The following is a 23,087-nucleotide window of genomic DNA, read 5'->3' on the forward strand; positions in this document are numbered from 1 at the left end:
TCATAGTGCTGGACCGTCGGTCAGAATGACCAATAACTAGATGGTATCCTTGGTGGCTCCCAAGGGGAGTCCCTAAGGACAGTCCCTCCACTTGTCTTGGTGATGGGGGACTTGGGCAGGGTGTGTGGGGTGGGATTCTCTCAGCCTGAGGCCGGGACGGAGAATCCCCATGACCGGCGCGAATTGCGCCACCCCACCCCGATGTCGGCACGCAATTCTCCGCAGAGCGGAGAATCAGCACCATTGGCGCCGGCGTGGTTGGTGTGGCGCCAGTCGGGGGCCGCTTTACACGGCTGGCCCACCGATTCTCAGACCGGGATGGGTCGAGCGGCCGTCGTAAACGGCGAGTGCCGCCGGCGCTGTCCACACCTGCTCTCAGCCGGCAGGAACTCGGCGTGGAAGGGTCGGGGGGAAGTGGCCTGTTGGGGGGAAGTGGGGGTCCGTTCCCGGGGGGGGGGGGGGGGCCTCCGATGTGGCCTGGCCCGCGATCGGGGCCCACTGATTGGTGAGCCGGCCTCTCTGGCTGGCAGCCTCCTTTCTTCCGCGCCGGCCTCTGTAGTCCTGTGCCATGTTGCATCGGGACCAGCGCGATGAAAGAAGCCACTGCGTATGTGCGTGTTGGCGCCGGTGCCACTGCGCGTGCGCGGATCCCGCGGTGCCCAGTTCACGCCGGGATCAGCAGCTGGAGCGGCGGGAACCGCTCCAGTGCCGTGCTGGCCCCCTGTAGGGGCCAGTATTGCTGATCCTGTGGCCGTGTTGACGCCGTCGAGAAACGCGACGGTGTTTCCGACGGCGTTAACACTTAGCCTCAGGATCACAGAGCCCGCCCGTGATGTTTTGAGGGTGGGTGTATGCATGGGGTGTGCTTGTGGCAGGGTCTGCAAGCAGTCATTGCCATCTGACTTTGGGTCAGTGAAGGTTTGACCTGGTTTATCTCCCTGACTACTAGCTGTTGTGGTGCCCATCTGGCCCCCTGAATGTGGACCTTTTTTAAAAGAAAACTTAATGACCTCCCAATTCACACTTATCAAGGTGGCTACCAGGTTACTTCCTCTTTCTTACCACCTGGGAGGGTGTTACTCAACAATCTTCTTCGGCATGACAATCTTTGGCTTGACTTTCCAGTTGACCTGATTTGATGAGTGCCCTGAGATTTGTTCCTACTATTGGACAATGGCAGAATTTTTAAAAATCCCACTTATTTCTACTTTAACCATCTCTCAGTCCGAGCAGCAGTTATCACTTTAATGCCACCTGCCTTCATTCTTGCAAAATCTCTCATGTGGCCTCTGAACCAAGCCCCTTCTGAAAGTCTATATGCATACATACTACATTCTCAAATTTCCTCAAAAAGAATATTCAAGCATGGCCTCCCCCCCCCCCCCCCCCCCATATGCCTGAAGTGCAAAATGCTGTATTTTGCAGGGAAGAAATTTGGGCCTTTGATAGAAGCTCTGAAGCTGGTGATTGGACACCTCACAAGAGTTATGTATCAAGGAAGTAGATTTTGATCTTTCTTTAAAATTTGTTGATGGGATGTGGGATTCACTGGCTGAGCCAGCATTTATTGGCCATCCCTAAATGTGTATGAACTGAGTGGCTTGCTAGGACATTTTAATAGCCAAACATACTGATATGTGTCTGGAGTTCCATGCAGGCCAGACTAGGTAAGGATGACAGATTTACTTCCTTAAAGGACATTCATGAACCAGATGGGTTTTTTACGACCATCGGCAATGGTTTCATGCTTCCACTATTCGTCTTTAATTCAAGACTTTGTATTAAATTCGAATTTCACCCAGAGCATTTCTCTAGGTCTCTGGATTACTAGTCCAGAGACAATAACACTAAGCCACTGCCAGCTGCTGGTGAAGTGGCTCCAGTAATTTTGAGACTCTGGAAATTGGGGTGGGGTATGCAGGGGTGGGGAATGGGGGATGTGCTTTAGGCTCCTCTTGGCACACTGACTGTAGAATGGCACCAGCCACACTACTGGTATTACTGAAGGCACATTTTGAGACAAAACATGACAGAAACAAATCGCACTGCGTTTTGCGTGATTTTGATCAGATTTTTCTTTCAGTGCTGAGTCAGACCACACTAAAGGGGTGCATTAAAAATCCCCTCCACAAATCTACTTGGATTTTTAAAATTCGGTAATTCTTGTGAAACTTGATCGCAAACATCCATGTTTTTTCTTTTTGTTCAATATTAACTATTCCTTCTTTGTCCAGTTGCTGGGTACAGTAGACAAGATAATGAGCGAACTGTATAAGAGTAGACTGCATGATTTCACTGACTGTGAAGCCCACCGTCTTTTGAGGTGAAGACTTCTGTAAGTTGAGCCCGTAGTTTCACTGACGTATGGAGCTCATCAGAGAAACCGTGCACTGTCAGTCCCTTTATCCTTGGGACATTCCGTGCAGGTGTCCCGGAAGCTGCAACTTTCTCCAGGAACTGCTGCATTTGTGAAAATCAGTGCTGCATGCATACTGCTACACATTCCCCCACACCACCGCAGGGCATTGGACATATTTTGAAAAGTTGGCATGAAATCTTTTCTGAAGGCAGCTTCTAATCCCAGCTCCAGATGACCGAGCTACTGCCCAAGTAGAAGCCTGAACAACTCATTCCTGTTCCTTTGGTTACTGCTGCCAATTGCTCCTCCTCAACAGGCGCAATGTGTAGTGCAACTTATTGTGAGATGCGCGGTTCTTGACCAGTCAACCAATTGTGTGGACAAGCTCCATGTGTGCCTTTGTAGATGCAGCATGGTGGCAGTGCACACCTTTCCGCCTTCAGGTGTGACGATGCCAGCAATCTTTCTGCCCCACTATCCTTTCAGCAATAAAAAAGCGTTCATTTTTTAAATAAAGGAAACTCTTTCACCTACGAATACCGCGGTTCACATGGTTGGTTTCTGACTTGTGTGCTATCCTCAATAAAAATGTGCACAAAGGGTAATAAGCTTACATTAGTCTTCCGTGTGATACCTCTCTTTGCGCTCAAATGCAAAAAGTCTAGACGACTACATTTACTTGGTCAGCTGCTTTAGTCCACGGGTGCTGCACGCCAGTTTTTTTTTAATCAACATTTTATTGAGGTATTTTTGGTATCGTGACAACAACAAAATAAACAATATACATGAAACCATAAACATAGTGCAAAAGCCATTTATCTCTCATACAGGTCCTACCCTTATTGACCCTCTACTTTAATCTAAACTACTACTCTCTCCCTCCTCCCCTCCCCCCCTTGATTTTCTCCAAACAGAGAAAGCTAGCCATGTCCGATAGCCAGGTCTCCGACTTCAGGGTCTTTGAGTCCCTCCAAGCTAATAGTATCCGTCTCCGGGCTACCAGGGAAGCAAAGGCCAGAACATCTGCCTTTTTCTCCCCCTGGATTCCCGGGTCTTTTGACACCCTGAAAATCGGCACGTCTGGACTCAGCGCCACCCTTGTTTTTAACACCGTGGACATGACGTCCGCAAACCCCTGCCAAAATCCCTTAAACTTTGGACATGTCCAAAACATGTGGGCATGGTTCGCCGGTCCTCCCGCACATTTTGCGCACCTGTCCTCCACCCCAAAGAATCTGCTCATCTGGGCCACTGTCATGTGAGCCCGGTGAATTGTATCAGGCTGAGCCTGGCACATGTTGCAGACGCGTTGACTCTACTCAACGCGTCTGCCCATAGATCATCCTCTCACTCACCTCCCAGCTCCTCCTCCCACTTGCGCTTCAGCTCCTCGATCTGCGTCTCCTCCGACCCCATAAGCTCCTTATAAATGTCTGAGACGCTCCCTTGTCCTACCCACCCTCTGGAAACTACCCTGTCCTGAATCCCCCTTAGCGGTAGGAGTGGGAAGGTTGACACCTGTTTACAAAGGAATTCCCACACCTGCAGATACCTGAATTTGTTTCCCCTCGCCAACCCAAACTTTTCCTCCAACGCCCTCATACTCGGAAAGCTCCCCTCTATGAACATATCCCCAATCGTCTCAATCCCCGCTCTCCGCCATAACCGGAACCCCCTGTCCATACTCCCCGGGGCACACCGGTGATTATCACAGATTGGAGCCTAGACCGATGCTCCCACTGCTCCCACATGCCGCCTCCACTGGCCCTAAACTCTCAGGGCTGCCACCACCACTGGACTGGTGGAGTACCATGCCGGCAGGAACGGCAGAGGCGCAGTTACCAACGCCCCCAAACCGGTGCCCTTGCTTGAAGCCGCCTCCATACGCACCCATGCAGACCCCTCCCCCCACCCACTTCCTGATCATGGCTATATTAGCCGCCCAGTAATAGTTGCTAAAATTTGGCAGCACCAGCCCGCCCTCTCCCCGACTCCGCTCAAGCATCACCTTCCTTACTCGCCCTTCCTTGCCCGCCCAGACGAAGCCCGTGATCACTCTGTTGACTCGCTTAAAAACAGACAGCGGAATAAAGATGGGGAGACACTGAAATCCAAATAGGAATCTCGGGAGGACCGTCAACTTCATCAATTGCACCCTCCCAGCCAGAAACAATGGAAACACGTCCCATCTCCGAAAATCGCCCTTCATTTGTTCCACCAGCCGGGCCAGATTCAATTTATGCAGCTGGTCCCATTTCCGCGCCACTTGGATGCCTAGTTACCAAAAGCTTCCCTTTACTAACCTAAACGGCAGCTCTCCCAGTCGCCTCTCCTGTCCCCTCGCCTGGACCACAAACATCTCACCCTTTCCCATATTAAGCTTATACCCTGAACACCGGCCAAATTCCCCTAGAGTCCTCATGATTTCTTCCATCCCCTCTATTGGGTCCGAAACGTACAGAAGCAGGTCATCCGCATAGAGTGAGACTCAGTCCTCTCCAGCCCCTCGAGGCTCTCAGAGCAATTGCCAACGGCTCTATAGCCAGCGCAAACAACAGTGGGGAGAGGGGGCATCCCTGTCTCGTACCCCGGTGCAGTCTAAAATAGTCCGATGTTGTCCTATTCGTCCGTACACTTGCCACAGGAGCCTGATACAGTAACCTGACCCAGTCAATAAAGCTCTGCCCGAATCTGAACCGTCTCAGTATCTCCCACAGATAGTCCCATTCTACCCAATCAAAAGCTTTTTCTGCATTCATTGCGGTCACTACCTCCACCTCCCTACTTCCGGGGACATCATGATCACATTTAACAGCCTTCTTACATTGGCCACCAACTGCCTGCCCTTAACAAACCCCGTCTGGTCCTCCCCAATAACGTCCAGAACACAATCTTCCAACTTCTTCCATCGGGCAGGAGTTACAGAAGTCTGAGAACACGCACGAACAGACTCAAAAACAGCTTCTTCCCCGCTGTCACCAGTCTCCTAAATGACCCTCTTATGGACGGACCTCATTAACACTACACCCTGCATGCTTCATCCGATGCCAGTGCTTATGTAGTTACATTGTATATGTTGTGTTGCCCTATTATGTATTTTCTTTTCTTCCCTTTTCTTCCCATGTATTTAATGATCTGTTGAGCTGCTCACAGAAAAATACTTTTCACTGTACCTCGGTACACGTGGCAATAAACAAATACAATCCAATCCAATCCAATCCTCGATCCTGGAGGAGAAGGTTTTGGCCAGCAACGTGGCATCTACATTCAACAGGGAGATCGGCCTGAAGGACCCACACAGCTCCGAGTTCTTGTCCCGCTTAAGAATCGGTGAAATTGTTGCCTGTGACATCGTCGGGGGCAGCACCCCTCTTTCCCTTGCCTCATTGAACATCCTCAACAACACCGGCCCCAATATCCCAGAGAACCTTTTATAAAACCCCACTGGGTACCCGTCCGGACCCGGGGCCTTACCTGCCTGCATGAACTTCAAGCCCTCCACTATCTCCTCCAGCCCGATTGGGGCCCCCAGCCCTTCTACCCGCTCCTTGTCCTCCTTTGGGAAATTCAGCCCCTCCAAGAAATGCCTCACCCCCTCCGGCCCCATAGGGCGTTCCAACCTGTACAGCCTGCTGTAGAAATCCCTAAACGCCTTATTCAGCCTTACTGAATCACCAACTAGGTTCCCATCTCCGTCCTTTACTTTCCCTATCTCCCTATCTGTCTCCCTCTTCCTAAGCTGCTGTGCAAGCATTCTGCTGGCCTTCTCTCCATGTTCATAGATCGTACCCCTCGCCTTTCTCAGCTGCTCCACCGCCCTCCCTGTGGTCAGCAAGCTAAACTCCGCCTGTAACCTCTGCCGTTCCCTTAAAAGCCCTGCCTCTGAGGTATCTGCACGCCAGTTTTAAGAGTGTGGTGACCTTTTTCTTTGAGAAGGCTTGTGCAGCACGGCCTCCAAGTCAACATCATGTAGAAAGGGATCATTTTTGTTGCATTTTCTTCTGGTAAAAATATTTTTATTTGCATCAAAAATTACCCAACCTTTTTAAGGGCAAGCAACGTCCTTTCAAGAGCTGCTGGCTGTCTGTATTTTCTGATCCGTAGCCAATTGTGGACCTGCCGAGGTTCCCCTGACATGCCTTTTCTACACAGGAAATCTATTGAAAAAATAGGTAGGGTGGCTGGTCTTACCCAGCTTATGCGGTCCAGAAACCATGTAGTCCCTATTGACTAGGTGTTCATACTTTGACTAAAGGATTTTTCTATTTTAATTTTTAAAAGTTAAATTTTTGGCACGGGACTTTTACTGCTGTTATCAAATGTTACACAAGCCCTGGGAGCCTAAAAGGAACATGTAACTATTATTACGATCAAAGAAAATGCCCGAGTAAGTCTCATGTCAGAGCTCCACAGGCTACAAACATTCAGAAGCTCCAAGGGCTGCGTGGCATCTATTATGGGCTGCGCAGAATGTTTGGAAACCTGTTTGGAAAGATTTTGTGCGTGTAAAATTGTGGAAACTATAAATATAAATGGCATGTTTTATCGATGGTGGTTGTCGACGTTTAGATTGCTGCAATCTAAATAATTCGCTGGTGAAGAATATCCTATTTCCATAGGAAAGGAAGACTGAAACAGAAGCAATACTTGAAGTCCTCATGAAGCTAGTTGAACAAGTTGCAAACTTGAACACATTTAAGTCAGAATAAAGTAAGGATTGGATACTGGGACAGTGACTGACTTGACATTCGTGACGACAGGGGCAATGTGCATTCTGGAAGCTTCCACGCGCTAAAAGCCCTCCGTTCCGCATTAGCTGCTGCATAGGACAAATACGTGTTCTGAAGGTATCTGATTTTGTTGAATTTTCCAGAATTGCTTGCTTGCACTCCGAACATTTACGATAGGTTTCAATCATTTGGACAACAACTGATGATTTTATATGGCGCAGTCTCTTTGCTAAAAGATGGAAGAATGTTGCTTGGTGCAGAGAGAATATGACATGGAGGGAAGAGTTTTAATTTTGGTGTTTCCCGGTGTTATAACCCACATGACCTACGGGGATGGGCCGATTAGCCTCCCTGTGGGCCTCGTGGAATACGAGCTTCCCTGATGAGAGGCGGGGCCCATATCATTGGAGTCATGGACTCTAACATAAAAGCTGGTCCCGCTAGGAGCAGAGTTGGGACCTGAATGTTATGTGTATATAGTTGCTTAAAACAATAAATAGTTTTCTCCTATGTTTATGAACCAAACTCCTCTGTGACCATTAAATTGGCGACGGGGGTAGAAGTGGAGCTGCGGTTGGCACGGCGACGTATTGAAGGCACGGACATCTCCTCTTGTGCTACTGGGTTCAGGTTTACGCCATTTACAAATGCCGCTCTTTGGCAGACTTGATGTGTTTGACGCCGGCGTGGAGGCTTGGACGTGTATGAACATAGAACATACAGTGCAGAAGGAAGCCATTCGGCCCATCTAGTCTGCACCGACCCACTTAAGCCCTCACGTCAACCCTATCCCCTTAACTCAATAACCCCTCCTAACCTAGGGCAGCACGGTAGCATTGTGGATAGCACAATTGCTTCGCAGCTCCAGGGTCTCATGTTCGATTCCGGCTTGGGTCACTGTCTGTGCGGATGCTGCACATGCTCCCCGTGTGTGCGTGGGTTTCCTCCGGGTGCTCCGGTTTCCTCCCACAGTCCAAAGATGTGCAGGTTAGGTGGATTGGCCATGGTAAATTGCCCTTAAAGTCCAAAATTGCCCTTAGTGTTGGGTGGGGTTACTAGGTTGTGGGGATGGGGTGGAGGTGTTGACCTTGGGTGGGGTGCTCTTTCCAAGAGCCGGTGCAGACTCGATGGGCCGAATGGCCTCCTTCTGCACTGTAAATTCTATGATAATCTATGAAAAACCTTTTTGGACACTAAGGGTAATTTATCATAGCCAATCCACCTAACCTGCACGTCATTGGACTGTGGGAGGAAACCCACACAGACACAGGGAGAACGTGCAGACTCCGCACAGGCAGTGACCCAGCAGGGAATCGAACAAGTGGCTGTGAAGCCACAGTACTAACCACTATGCTACCGTGCTGCCCAGCTATACCTTTAAGGCTAGCGCTAAAGTGGGAGATGAGCGACAGTCAGTGATACTTTTGACCACCTGTGGGGCCCCATCTTTAGCTTAATAAAAAGCCTGACATACCTCGCAACCCCCAACTCCAAGTCATGCGAGGAGCTGGTCATGTTGGTGGCATTGACCATTATGACCCTAAGCCATTGGCCATGATACAACGATACTGTTTTAATACTGCTGAGAGAATCCCAGGGGAATCCATAACCAAGTTCCTGACACACTTATGGAAACTTACTGAGTTTCGTGATTATGGCCCGTTCCTTCCCAAGATGCTCCGAGGCCGCTTGAATATCATGGCAACCCAGAGGAAGTTACTGGCTGAATCATTGTTGGACCTGAAATAAGTTGTGGAAATCTGACTTTCAAGGAAGGGTGTGGAGAAGGGAGTCCAGGAGCTCCAGGGTATTACTGGGATGTAAGTGAACAGCGTGGGATGAGCACCACCCCGACGTGCAGAAACCCCCAGGGCCGGGATCCCCACTACACCGCCCTGGGCCGAACACTACTCAAGCCAGGTCTGATGGTCTGGGACCGCGGCAAGATATCTCTCCCCAATTGGTTGAGGGCGGCCCTGGTTATGGAGAAACCGAGGGGAGCGAAAACCGAAGTACAGCCAGCAGGCAGGCTGCCCTGCCTGAGGCAGACGCCAACCTAGAGCCCGGTTGTTTCGTTTGGACCAACCTGACAACGAAGAATGCTCGCAATTGAACTGCATTGCAACACCCAGAATTGCTCCCATTCGGATCACCGTTCAAGTAAATGGTCATCCCCGGCGATGGAATTGGACACGGGAGCCGCAGTCTCTGTCGGCAGGAAATAAACGTATGAGCGAATTAGATCAGGGGTACATTTGTTGCGCTCATGGGATACCGAAGCGAGACTGGTGACCTATACAAGGGAGGCACTCGTGATGGCGGGGACGACTATGACCCCGGTAACCTACGGGCAACAATCCGGGCTGAACTTATTAGGCTGAGACTTGATGCAATGTCTCCGCCTGGATTGGCAGCGGATTTTTCAGATGGGCTCCGGAGGCCTCTGCAAGATGTTGGAGAAATACCCCAAAGTCTTTCAAACCAGTTTGGGGGTGATCAAGGGTGACATGGCCAAAGTTCAAGTGGACCCTGAGGCACAATCCCAATATTTTTGGGCCTGGCTGGCCCCCTACATACTGCTGGCAAAGGTCAAGGGGGAGATCGACTGACTGGAGGGCCTCTGGATTGTCAGTCTGGTGCGATTCGGCGATTAGGCAGCACCAGTAGTCCCATACTGAAGCCGGACAAAATTGTTCAGCTTCGCAGTGATTATAAGTTGACCTTGAATGGGTCATCCCGATTGGACAGGTATCCGATGCCGCGGATCGATGACCTGTATGTGACCCCCCCCCCCCGTGGGGGAGAGAACACCAGAGGTGATCGTCTCCCTGGATGCAGAAAAGGCCATCGACAGAGTCGAATGGACCTTCCTCCTCGAGAAACTGGAACGGTTTGTGCTAGGAGCGGGGTGCAACGCCTGGGTGAGGCTCCTGTACAACGCTCCCAAAGTGTCCAAACTAACACCATCAGCTCTGAATACCTCCGGCTACAGAGAAGAAAAAGACAGGGCAGCCCCTTGTCCCCACTCTTGTTCGCGCTAGCGATCGAACCCCTGGTGTCGAACCCCTGGTGTACAAATACAGAAAGAGTTTGGAACCTTCTTGGGCTACAAACTTAACCTGGGCAAAAGCGAGACATTCCCAGTGAACCCAAAAGGGGGAGGGACAGAGCTGAAGGGGCTCCCGTTTAAAACGGCCGAAAACAGATTCCGTTACCTGGTGATCCAAATTGCCAGAGACTGGACACAGATCCACAAGTGGAACCTGACCAGTCTGGTGGAGGAAGTAAGAAAAGACCTTCAAAGGTGCGGCCCACTCCCACTCTCCCTGTCGGGAGAGTGCAGACGATCAAGATGAACATACTGCCAAGGTTCCTCTTGCCATTCAGATCCATCCCGATCTTCATCCCCAAGGCCTTTTTCCAAAACGTAGACCGTCTAATCATGGCGTTTGTGTGTGGGGGGGGTAAGAACCCAATAATTCACAAACCGACACTGCAACGAGGAAAAGTCAAAGCGGGCTTGGCTTTACCGAATGCATCATGGAAAATATTCTGAGGGGGCTGCCCTGTGTGGCAGTTTACTTGGATAACGTCTTAGTCACGGGAGCCAAGGAGTGAGAACATTTGAGCAACCTAGAAGAGGTCCTCTGCCACTTTCCGGAGATGGGCGTCCACCTGGCAAGGGAAAAGTGTGTCTTCCAGGCCGAGATGGTCTGCACCCGGTGAAAGAGAAGGTGCGAGCAATTCACCAAGCACCCACTCCGGGGAACACGACGGAACTGCGTTCCTTTCTGGGGCTCATGAATTATTATGTGAAGTTCATCTCAGGCCTCATGACCATGTTCACTCCCCTGCGCACCCTGCTTAAAAAACACCAGGGGCGGGATTCTCTGAGCCCTGCGCCGGGCCGGAGATCCGCCGCAACCGCGCCACGACACCCCGACGCCGGCGCGTGATTCTCCGAAGTGCGGGGAATCGGCACCATTTGCGCCGGCGAGTATGGCGCAGCCCCGGCTGTGGGCCGCTGGAATCGGCGGGGCTGCCGATTCTCCGGCCCGGATGGGCCGAGCGGCCTCTCCGACACGACAGAGTCCCGCCGGCGTCATTCACCCCTGGTCGCTGCCGGCGGGAACTGTGCGGGAACGCTCGGGGGGGCAACCTGTGGGGGGTAGGGGGGCTCCTTCACCGGGGGCGGGGGCTCCGATGTGGTCTGGCCCACGATCGGGGCCCACCGATTGGCGCCCCCCCCCCCCACCCTCCGGGCCTACTTCCTGGCACAGCCGGCCCCTGAACACCGACCCCATGTTGGGTCGGGGCCGGCGCGCATAAGAAGCTCCCCGCGCATGCGCAGGGTGGCGCGGCCCAACTGCGCATGCGCAGGATGGCGCGGCGAGAACCGCTCCAGCGCTGTGCTGGCCCCCTGTAGGGGCCAGAATAGGTTGTGCCCAGGCCCTGTTCGCGCCGTCATGAAACACGACGGCGTGAACACTTGGCCTCAATGTCGGAGAATCGCGCCCCAGGAGTGGGTGTGGAGAGCACCTCCGGAAGAAGCGTTTACTCAGGTAAAGAAACAATTGTCATCATCCGGCCTGCTGACGCACTGCAGTCCCGATAAAGCACTGGTGGTCAGGTCTGATACCTCCCCATACGGCATTTTTGGCATGTTGCCACAGCTCATGGACGATGGGAAGGAACGACCAATCGCATTTGCATCCAGGATGCTGCCTGTGGAGGAGCGAAACTACATGCAAATCGAAAAGGAAGGGTTGGCTGAGATTTCCACGGTCAAAACGTTCCACCAGTACATGTTCAGACGTCACTTTACTGTCTTGAGAGACCACAAACCTTTGGGCTTCTTTAAAGAAGACGAGGCGATTCCGCCAATAGTGTCCATCAGGATCCAGAGGTGGGCCCTGTTGCTCGCGGCATATGAATATATTTTTGATCATCGGCCGGTCATGCAGATTGCGAACACCTATGCGTTTGAGTCGACTCCCGCTGCTGACGCGCCCACCTTCTCCCCCTAAGGCCGACAAAAGTCATTGCCGCGTTGCACTTCGACACTTTGACTGTCACTGTGGCCCAGATTCATGAGTGTACTCAGAAAGGTCCCTATTGTCAAAAGTTCGCCACGTTGTGTTATACTTAGGTCAGCACTGGAGGTTTCCTGAAGAATTACAGGCTTTTTAGACCAAAATATCGGACTTCAATGTTGACGGCAGCATCCCCCTGTGGGGAACTCAAACATGTTTCTGCTCGTTGTAGTTGCTCATTAAAAGTGACTTGAGGTCCACACGATGTCGTCCATTACATCATGTGCGATAATCGAGAGGTTTTGGCTTTTGTTCAGTACAAGTAGCATTCCAGAAGTGCTGGTCACTGATGACGACACGCCCTGTACCAGCGAAGAGTTCGGGGGTTTTATGAAGGTGGGTTCCTGGATCGGTATTACGGTAGACCAGACCTGTCTCGTACTAAGTCCAAGTACAAGACCGAATGATGAAGAAGCACATGGACCACCTCATGGGCAATTAACCTCCCTGTCAGCTTATGGAATATGAGCTTCCCCGATGAGAGGCGGGCCATGTAATTGGAGTAATGGACACTAACCTACAAGTCGGTCCCGTAGGAGCTGAGCTACAGAAGTCCCGGCTTGATTTAATTTTCATATCATTATTGTTCATAATAAAACAATAAATAGTTTTCTCTTACGTTTACGAACCGGGCTGTGACCATTAAACCCGGAGTCTTTGAAGCACATTTTTTCTTGTGCTGCTCCAAGGAGACATTGCAGATTATGTCATGAGATCACTTTGAAAACCAGAACAAGTTTGCAAACAGAGAAGCCCATTGTAAATGTTAAACACGGGTGGTCTGAAGTGGTGTGTGTGTATTGTCAGACAAACCTGGATTAGCCAAGATGAATTTTGAGATAGTACCAAGTGATTGCAGAAAACCTCTGTCAGTCTATGGGACTTGGCTGGCGCTGACCCATCATGTATTGCCCATCCCTAAGGAAATTTAAGAGTCAATCATATTGCTGAGGATCTGGAATCCCGTACAGGCCAGACCAGGTAAGGATAATAACGGCCAGTAGAACAAAGGCGCAGTGGTATTGTCGCTGGACTAGTAATTCAGTGACTCGGGGTTATGCTCTGGGGACCTGGGTTCGAAACCAGGGCAGATTATGAAATTTGAATCAATAAAAATCTGGGATTAAAAATCTCTAATGATGACCATGTTGATTGTCGTAAATCCCATTTGGTTCACTAATGTCCTTTAAGATCGGAAACCTGTCATCTTTACCTGGTCTGGCCTACATGTGATTCCAGATCCATAGCAATGTGATTGACCCTTAAATTCCGTTAGGGATGGGCAATAAATGCTGGCCCAGCGACAGCAACATCCCATGAATAAATAATTTAGAAAAACAATTGCAATGCTGGTTGGGTCATTTAATTTACTCCCCATAACCAGAGGAGCATTGAAATCTGTAATGCAATTGAGAAAATGCAATAATTTCACTTAACCAATCTTTCTTGACTTCTGTAAGAAATCCACTTATTTAACCTAAATTTCAACATTGCTGCAGCATTATAAGCATTTACACCCACTCCTGTAGCCACTTATTAGTTTTGTACTGTGGAGCTTTATTCACAAGAACTGGGTAAGCACAATCCCAAACCTATTTTGGCACCATCAGAGATAGCCTGACGTGGAGGCTCATATCTCAGTGAATCTGCACTGAATTCCAACACATGATACAAACAAAAGAATTATGTTTCAACTCACTTTGTACTGACTTTGTCAATTTGAAACCTGTCCAGGTCGAGTCCCTATTGACATTTGAAATTTGCCTAAGGCAGAGCAGATTTAATTGCGCACACAAACTTTTATACTCTGGGTAATTATTTATTAATGACCATTATATTACACGCGTTGGTATGTGTTCTGGAGCAAAAATTCCTGAAGGACTTACTTGCTCGTGGGTTAATCCAGTACAGTGTTTTCTTTTTAGTTTATTGACTTGTCCTATTTGCAAAAATGAGTTGGAAAATGCCTCTGGAATCACCCACTCCCCCGTGTCTTAATAGCTTTCAAAAATTCCAATGACTTAGATGTTCAGTGAGGACATTTTATTGAATCCGTACATCATTGGACTGTGGAAGGGAACTGGAATACCCGGAGGAAATGCACGCAGACATGGGGGGAATGTGCAAACTCCTACACAGACAGTCAAGTAAGGCCAGAATCAAATCTGGGTCCATGGCGCTGTGAGGCAGCAGTGCTAACCACTGTGCCACCGTACCACCCTGTTAAGCTGTTCAAATTTTGTAGCGATAACATTTAAGGAAGTGATGCTGGATTGATGAAGTGAGTTCGCTAAAGAGAGGAGAGGCTGCTGACAGATTGAAAATATTCTGGCTGAGATAGAGTCGATGTAATTCTGACTTTGGATGACGGTGTAAAAAGGACTGTATCAATTCAGCTGCCTCATGATTGTGTACTTGCCCCATAATTAGCATTTCCATGCTCTTGAGGCATTGTGTGCCACCTTTCTGCCAGGTACCCAGTGCACCAAGCATTTCTCAGTGTGTGTCATTGGATCGTTCTTTGCCAACCTGGTTCCTCAAAATCAACGTCTTGAGTCCTATGCTACAGATCTATTATGATACCTACCATTCAGGGATTGGCTTCTACACATTTGTGCCAGATGAATCATGACATGCAGACCACCTAGCTTTATGTCGGTATCTGACCTGGTGCTTGTCATAGTCAGGTTAAGTGAGGCTGCATCTTCAGGAACACTGTGTTCCTCCTCCTCCGCTCAAGAACGGCTATCAGCATTCTCAGCAGCTGAATTGAGAGAAATCGGCAAGGATGAGTTTGCAGTGGGAGGGAAAGCGTAAAGAAAATGTTAGTGTTGAAAGCATCTACCGCTTGTTAAACAGGGTGTGTTGCATGATAGAGAAGTCAGAGTGTTAAAGAGGATTAAAGAGACCCTGCATGGTGTTTCTCCAGGGGCTGGTTTAGCTCACTGGGCTATATGCTGGCTTTTGAAGCAGACCAAGGCAGGCCAGCAGCACGGTTCAATTCCCGTACCAACCTCCCCGAACAGGCGCCGGAATGTGGCGACTAAGGGCTTTTCACAGTAACTTCATTGAAGCCTACTCGTCGCAATAAGCGATTTTCATTTTCATTTCATTTCCAGCATCACCTGTGGTTCCACTCTGCCCCTTCCCATTATAACCAAGGTCCTCTGTTCCAGCTGAGAGAGGGGGTGTAAGTGGGCTCTTCCTCTGGCTGCACCTGGGATGAGAGACAAACAAGAAAAGGTGATATGTACTTGGCGAACGTGACAGTCACTATAGAATATTTGCACTAGTGTGTGGAGAGTTCGAAGGCGGGTTGGGAAAGGGGCAGTAGATAGTCGATTACGTTTTCTGTCCAGTTAATTATAATGCCGTATGTAATAAAAGGTTACTTGTGTTTGAAATTTACAAACCTGGTGACTGTAGTTTATTGGGCTCAGCCAGAGACCATGGCTATTTTAAATAAAATCTAATGCCACCTGTGTTGTGACTCCGGGTCAAGTGAAGCTGGAATTGACCGTGCATCAGCCCAGGGTGTCGTGACATCAATACCTAATAATTTTGAAGTTTAAAATGCTTTTTATTTTCTAACTTCTTAATAGTTTAGAGGGAAGAAGGACAATTGATCAGAGAAACCTTTTATGACGTTTTTTGAACGGGAGAGGAATGTTTGGATTATATATAGGAGCTAACCCTGGTTTGCCTTTGAGATTAATGTTTTTAATGTTTTTCAGTTGTTTATATGTGGGAGTGCAGCACACAACGGTTAAGTTTAATGGAAATTGGACTGTCAGTGTTTGTGTGCAAGTAGAGCTCCATCATGAGTAAAGCTATACAGAACAAGTGCAAGTTTTTGAAATAACCGAAGGAAAGGAATGCAACTTTGATCTACTTATTCAGGATACAATAACTTCTTTCACGTAACTTGTTGAATTCGTTGCCTCTGGAACAAAGATAGGCATTTTATTTGGTGGCTCCTGTCGGACATTAAGCATGGTTTCTCTGGAGGTTGATTTCAAATGGAAAAAAAAAAGTCCTCAGATGGCCAAGAGACAGTGATAATAATTATTGTCACAAGTAGGCTTACATTAACACTGCAAAGAAGTTACTGTGAAAATCCCCTAGTTGCCACATTCTGGTGCCTGTTCAGGTACACTGACTGAGGGAGAATTCAGAATGTACAATTCACCTAACAAGCACGTCTTTCGGGACTTTTCGGAGGAAACCGGAGCACCCGGAGGAAACCCACGCAGGCACAGGGAGAACGTGCAGGCTCCGCAAAGACAGTGACCACCAAAGCCGGGAATCGAACCCGGGTCCCTGGTGTTGTGAAGCCACAGTGACAACCGCTGTGCTACCGTGCAGCCCAAGCATGCAGGTATCCCCAGCATGTTTGCCCTCTTGATTAGGCTGCAATTCCATTGGCTGAGTCATGCACGCCCAATGGATGTGGCCGCCTCCCCAAAGACCTACCATATGGTGAAATTGCTATCAACATGAGACAGACAGTTCAACACATTTGTGATACAAGGGCATCTGTAAGTGAGACTGTCATGATATAAACCAATATACCATGGTGCAGATACACACACACTGATGGACACACAGCAAGACCAATCAACACACACAACACCGCAGCCAATCACCAGTTAGAGCACACTCACTATAAAGACAGGGGGCATCAGAGTTCCCGCTCATTCGGGATGCAGCCTCCTACAAGGACAGAGCTTACAGCACAGGTCCTCACCATGTGCTAAGTGCATAGACTGGTTCGGACAGGCATAGGTCTTTAGTTTAATCTAACATCGTGTTAACCCACAGTGAAAGTATGTTCAACAGTTTCTAACTTAATAAAATAGTGTTGCACTATTTTAAGTGTTGGTGGCCTGTATGTGTTCCACGGATCCAGAACACCCAACACAACAGAGGCCTCAAGTTGATTGGGATTGGGGTTGATGCATGGCATCAACTGCTGACTGGAATGACTTGACACAAACAGAAAGGGCGTGGAAAAAACAGAGCTCAAAATAAATAACCAGAGGAGGGAAAAGAGAGCCCGTTGGAAAGAAAATATCATGAGTCAACCTCGGGCCAATGCCAGCGGAGTAAGGGACTGTCACTCTCACCTGAGGAAGGAGCAGCGCTCTGAAAGCTAGTGACATCGAAACAAACCTGTTGGACTTTAACCTGGTGTTGTAAGACTTCGTACTGCTACTCTCAAATCAGCCTCTATGTTCACAACAGATGATATCCAATCCAAAAGTGCGCAGTCCATCATCTTCGTAGATGAACGGATGACAAAAATGTACTTAGAAGTTATAAGGAGTTGACATCTTAATTGCCTGATTATTGAGAAGAATGTATGCTGTCATGATCCTGCTTGGTGAAACTTATCTTCAAAATTCCACAAAATTGTATAAGACATAGTTTCCCCACCACAATTTTTTAGTTCACCGTTTTGCACTATATCCTTCATAAGATGCAGTCAAGAAAGTTCTGCAGAATTGTTCCTGTGAGATTTCATCAGAGACTCATAGTTTCTGTACTGATCTGTGAAGATTTTGGACTTACCATTGTTTTTGAGCTTTATTTATCTGGCAAAATTGGGCAGGGTGTAAAACAAGTGCCTCATTTGGAACCTGCTCTGTTGATACCAGGTGGGTTATGGTGCAGTTGGGATTTAAAAGACCGCAGCATGATGGGTGGGATTCGCCGATCCTGCCAGCAGCATGCACCCGCCTGTGGTTTTCCCGGCGGCGTGGGGGGCTTCAATGGGATACCCCATTAACAAGTGGCGGGAGCGGAGAATCCTACTGCCAGCTAATGGCGCTGCCAAATTCTCCGTCCTTGCTAGCAGCACTAGCGGGGAGCATTCGCAACGGAGAATCCAGCCCCATATCAATCCCTTCCGAGTGGACAGGAGAACCTGATGGACTTCATCTGGCCTCTGGGGTGGAATATGGTGGGAAAATGCCTGAGGTTTGTTACTGCAGTCACCCCATCTTTAAGATCACACGTTTCAGGTCATATTCAAGCTTTGACTCTTGCTTTGCAGATGAATGTGAAGTACTAGAATGAAGCTCGAGTCGTAACAATGTGATAAACATGCAGAATAATGAATCAGGGCTTATTTGTATCTGTCAATGGTGATGTTAAAAAGCTACTTTTGTTTTGTGACAAAGTTGCATTCGTCTAATGGAATGTTGTAATCATATACCCTCTTGACTGTTTCGGGCAGGGGGGAGGTTAATTTAAACAGCCCTATTACCACGTGTCCGTAAACTGAAAGGTGTTTTTCATTTCCCCCTTTATAAATGGTGATGTATTTTCTCCAACCTTGAAATTTTGAGTATTCTAATCTGCTATGAATAACTCGCATAGCAAACTCAAGATAAGATCAAATGAAAGGATAGGTTCATTTCATACACACAAAACACAGGAAAGGGGTTTTGCATCACTTGCCCCTTTTTGCACCCGTACAATTGTTATGGGTCAGGGTTTAGAGAACCCCAAAGTGTATCATGGAGTTCACCTGACCCACAACTTTTAATAGATTGTGGTATGGGGAGCACATGGCCCACTCTACAGGTGTGGTACAGCAGAAATGGAAAAGTATTTTTTAAAGCAAAACGTTTATTCTATGAACGCAAGTTAACCTTTTTAAAACAAACAGTGAACATCTAAGCAACCATTAATTCAACTACAATCCCAAAGACTACAACACTAAGTAACCCTGTAAGCAGTCCTTTTAACATCCAAAAGACTTAACAAACCTTCAAAGAGGAGCACATTAGGTTTACATTCAATACTGAGACCTTTTACAATTCTGGGTTCACCAAGTGATCCATAGATAGTCTTTGGATGGCAGAGATCAACAGTACAGCTCTTTGTTTAAACTTCAGATGCAGCTCCATTTCTTAAAGGTACATTTCTTAAACACCCATTTCTTAAAGGTACTCTCACATGACACAATAAAAGAGGCATTAGGGAAAGAAAAATGTACAGAACTAGACCACGATAAAAATACAAGCTATGGGTTTACGTGAGTCCAGAATCAAAAGTCTAATGGAGGGTTTTATCTCCAGTGTGGGTCGGTTGACCGTCGCAGGGTGATCCACCTTTCCAGAAGTGAGACTTCTATGAATGGAGAATGCACATAGAATTGAATTAGACTTTAAGGAACCAGTTCCAATGTTCCAGGAGTTGACCGTGTAGATAAGGGCCAGGAGATTGTACTTGGACAGAGCTCGTTCTGCTGCTATCTGTTCGATGATAAGATGGTAGACAGCACAGTATACTGCCTGGAGTCCTGTTCTCTTCAGAGGTCGAACAGCAACTGCCTAGAGTCAGGTCCACATGGCAATATTTTAAGTTCTAGCAGCTTGGGGGAGGTCATGTAACATTTCTCCTACCGCTTCTCCTAGATGCTGGATAAAGGATTAATTTTCCAAGAACTGGAATCTTGAGGTGTTTAATGGGAGTTAGGATTTCTTTTGTTCTTGGAGAAACCGCATCTCTGGGCCAGAATTCCACTTTGTAAGGAGGTTTTGTGCAGTTCCAGGAAGGGGCATTCGTGTAATTTCTTTTAGAGGTAGCAAGGTTCTAATGGTTTGTCTGATGGTTAGAAATTCCTCTGGCATGAGTCATGGCTAGTCATGGTCAACCTTGTCCATTTTTAAATAAAAATGATAATTTTTATAGAGTAGTCCAGTTTATATCCATATGTATTTATTTTCCTTCCCGTTTCAACCGGAATAGAACCAGACTATTATGTTTGAAAAAATATTAAATCAGTCCAAACATCATATAAATTTGAAACAGTTTTGTAGTATACGTGTCTTGTATTAGGAATATTTTGTACAATTTATCCTCTAATGCGAGAACAGACACACATCCTGGATTCCCTTTATAATGTCTGATGATGAGTTTACTTAATCCAGATAGTTCTTGGTAATATTTGCCTTAAACCCGCTAGTAAATATGTTAAAATACCATGGATAAGAGTTTACCTTGAATGCATTAATCAGTGCACTAATTAGTACACAGTGGAACTTAAGGTGGCAGAGGTTTTGGCCACGGTTGCAAATTGCAGGTGGAACATGTGTGACTCCAATAATAATGGTGAGAAGACATTAAAATTACTCACGGGGAGAATTGAGATGAGTAAGGATCAGAGTACACAGTTGACCTGTGTTGTTCATGGGTAAGATAATGAAGGCTTCAACCTGCAAGATGTCTAAGAAACAGTTTAGATAAATGAAGGAGGCACTTGAGTGCATATCTCCACCATACTGTGTTAACTCAATGTTGAACTGCATTAAAATTCCAGGATCTTTGCTCCAGGTTAAACAGTTCTTCCTTGGGCCATACCTTATCTGACTACTAAGTTTCATTGAAATCCATCCATTAGCTTTTGAGCTATAAACATTTATAGGTAAACTGGTGTGAAAACATTACCTCCTTCCACCTTCTGTGGTGGAGGTAAGAAGAAAACAATAAAATGGATGTAGCCACTCCTGTTTCTTTATTACAATTACGCAACTCTTTCCCGGAGACCCGCTTGATGCTCTGTAACTGAAAACCGAAAAAAATAAATACTTTAATTAGGAGCTTCCATCTCACCGAGGAGGCTTCAGGCCCAGCCACATCCAACAACCTGCTCTGAAAACATTTCAACAGTTGTGACAAATTCCATCACCGCACCTGAGACAATCCACAACACTCTAAATAAAACAATCGACATAATTATTTTTGAAAGGTAAATTTGCCCCATCTCCCATTGATCTCCCCGTAAAAAAAAATCCCAGGATCCGAATCCTCAACATCTGGTAAGTTCTTCATTGCGCATACCCTCTCTGAGTACCAAGTTTTGTTGAAATCTGTCCATTAGTTTTTGAGATACAAACTGACGAAGAGGCGACAACATGATCTTCGTCCACCTCCAGTAACGAAGTTAATGAAGAGACTGATATTGACTGACTTTGTGCAGGACTGAATATTGTGCCAACTCCAGCTTGCTATTTTACGTTGTGCATATGAAATGCAGTCACTCTTAGCCTTGATCCCTTTGTAATAAGCGTTTTTAAAAAATTCAACCCAAAAATCCTTGTTTGGTAAAACCCCTTTTAAGGCCAATCATGACGAATTCCGTCAGGATTGCAGAGAGGGGGGGGTGGGGGATTAGGAGTGAAAATTGAGAGATGCATTTGTATTGAAGTCTGCTCATTAGGCTCGCTCTTCTGACTCGAAGGATTGTGGGTCTAAGCCTCGCTCGAGAGACTCATGGACTGTAATTTAGCTGACACTTCAGTGCAGTACTGAGGGAGTGTGGAACTGTTGAAGGTGATATCATATGTATGAAACAATGTTGCACCTGGTGGTTGCGAAGGATCCCAAGGCGCTACCTGAAAAATGAAGTTCTCAAATGTTCTGGCCAACATCTATCCCTCAATCAATATCGTCGAAACAGATTTTCTGGTCTATCATGTATTTGAGACTGCTCCTGATGCTTACATTGGTTGATATCGTTGAAGGCAGATTTGCAGACTCAAGTTTTTAATGAGTTTGTGAATTAAGCGAGCTGGAAATGAGATGATTGTAGTGACAAGGCATGGCAGGTCAACACATTTATTTTGGGTTGTGGCCAGATACATGGTTCTGCTCAATGGCACTGACGTGTCCCAAAGCTATTATAAAATTAGCTTTAGCCGTGTAAATGGTGGGAGCTGGCTGGTCTCCTGGAATCCAAATTGAAACAAGGTGTAAAAACAGCCCTGTTTTACATTTAATTGTGTCTTATAACTTGAAAATATCAATGTTGACATTGCATGCATGTAGTAAAAAAGCATTTCACCCAAAATTAATCTCCTGTAAGTAACCCTTGCAGCAAAAAGGAGGAAAATCTTATCCCATTAATGTGGGCTGTGTTGAAACCTCAGTCCCAGAGGTGATGGCCAACGTCTAATCCATTAACTACATGTATTGCTGTCATTGAAGTAGGCGGTCAGTCAGCACAATCTCATCAGGCTACGGTCAATAAATGTGGCCTTGCCAGCATTGCCCACATCCCAGGATTGAGAAGAAATAGTCCTTTATCAATAGCTTAAAGAGCACAGCAAGGATTGTTACTCATCTGATATAATATTCAGCAATAAACACTCAGGTTATTTCCGAATTTAGCATAACACATAGAATCCTGGCAGAGAGTTCCTGGAAATGTGATTTGTAAGGTACTTTCTTATGGAAAATTACAGAAATAAAATAAATTAGCTTATGCTTTTGTTCCTTTAGTTGTATCCATTTTCAGATAAGTGCTTCCAGGTTTTGAAGGCAATGAGATTTAGAGCTGTTTACAATATTTAAAGACATTTTGCTCAAATGTTTGATTTATTTTTAGGGGTGTGTAAACTATCACAAGACATTTTGTTCTTAGTTTAGGTTTGTACCTTTGCCTGAATTAGTGGTGAGAATCTGTGAAATGTGCATTTAAAAAAAAAAACTAAACTTGCAACTCTCTAGGGGTGGCACAGTGGCGCAATGGGACGGCACTGAGGACCCGGGTTCGATCCCGGCCCTGAGTCACTGTCCGTGTGGGGTTTGCGTGGTTCTCAGACCCCCAACCCAAAATGATGTGCATGGGAAGTGGATTGGCCATGCTAAATTGCCCCTGGCAGCACTGTAGCACAGTGGTTAGCACTGTTGCTTCACAGCTCCAGGGTCCCGGGTTTGATTCCCAGCTTGGGTCATTGTCTGTGCGGAGTCTGCATGTTCTCCCCGTGTTTGGGTGGGTTTCATCCGGGTGCTCCGGTTTCCTCCCACCAGTCCCGAAAGATGTGCTGTTTGATAATTTGGGCATTCTGAATTCTCCCTCTCCGTACTCGAACAGGTGCCGGAGTATGGCGACCA

The 23,087-nt window shown here is 47.3% G+C and overlaps 1 protein-coding gene across 4 annotated transcripts in view; it reads left to right on the forward strand.

Annotated features, from left to right (window-relative positions):
- The window catches only part of piezo1 (piezo type mechanosensitive ion channel component 1 (Er blood group)), a 423,492-nt gene that overhangs the window by 109,317 nt on the left and 291,088 nt on the right, over window positions 1-23,087 (forward strand). The gene's annotated exons all lie outside the window — the stretch shown is intronic.

Source organism: Scyliorhinus torazame, chromosome 10, assembly GCF_047496885.1.
Source record: "Scyliorhinus torazame isolate Kashiwa2021f chromosome 10, sScyTor2.1, whole genome shotgun sequence".
Taxonomy (NCBI): Eukaryota; Metazoa; Chordata; class Chondrichthyes; order Carcharhiniformes; family Scyliorhinidae; genus Scyliorhinus; species Scyliorhinus torazame.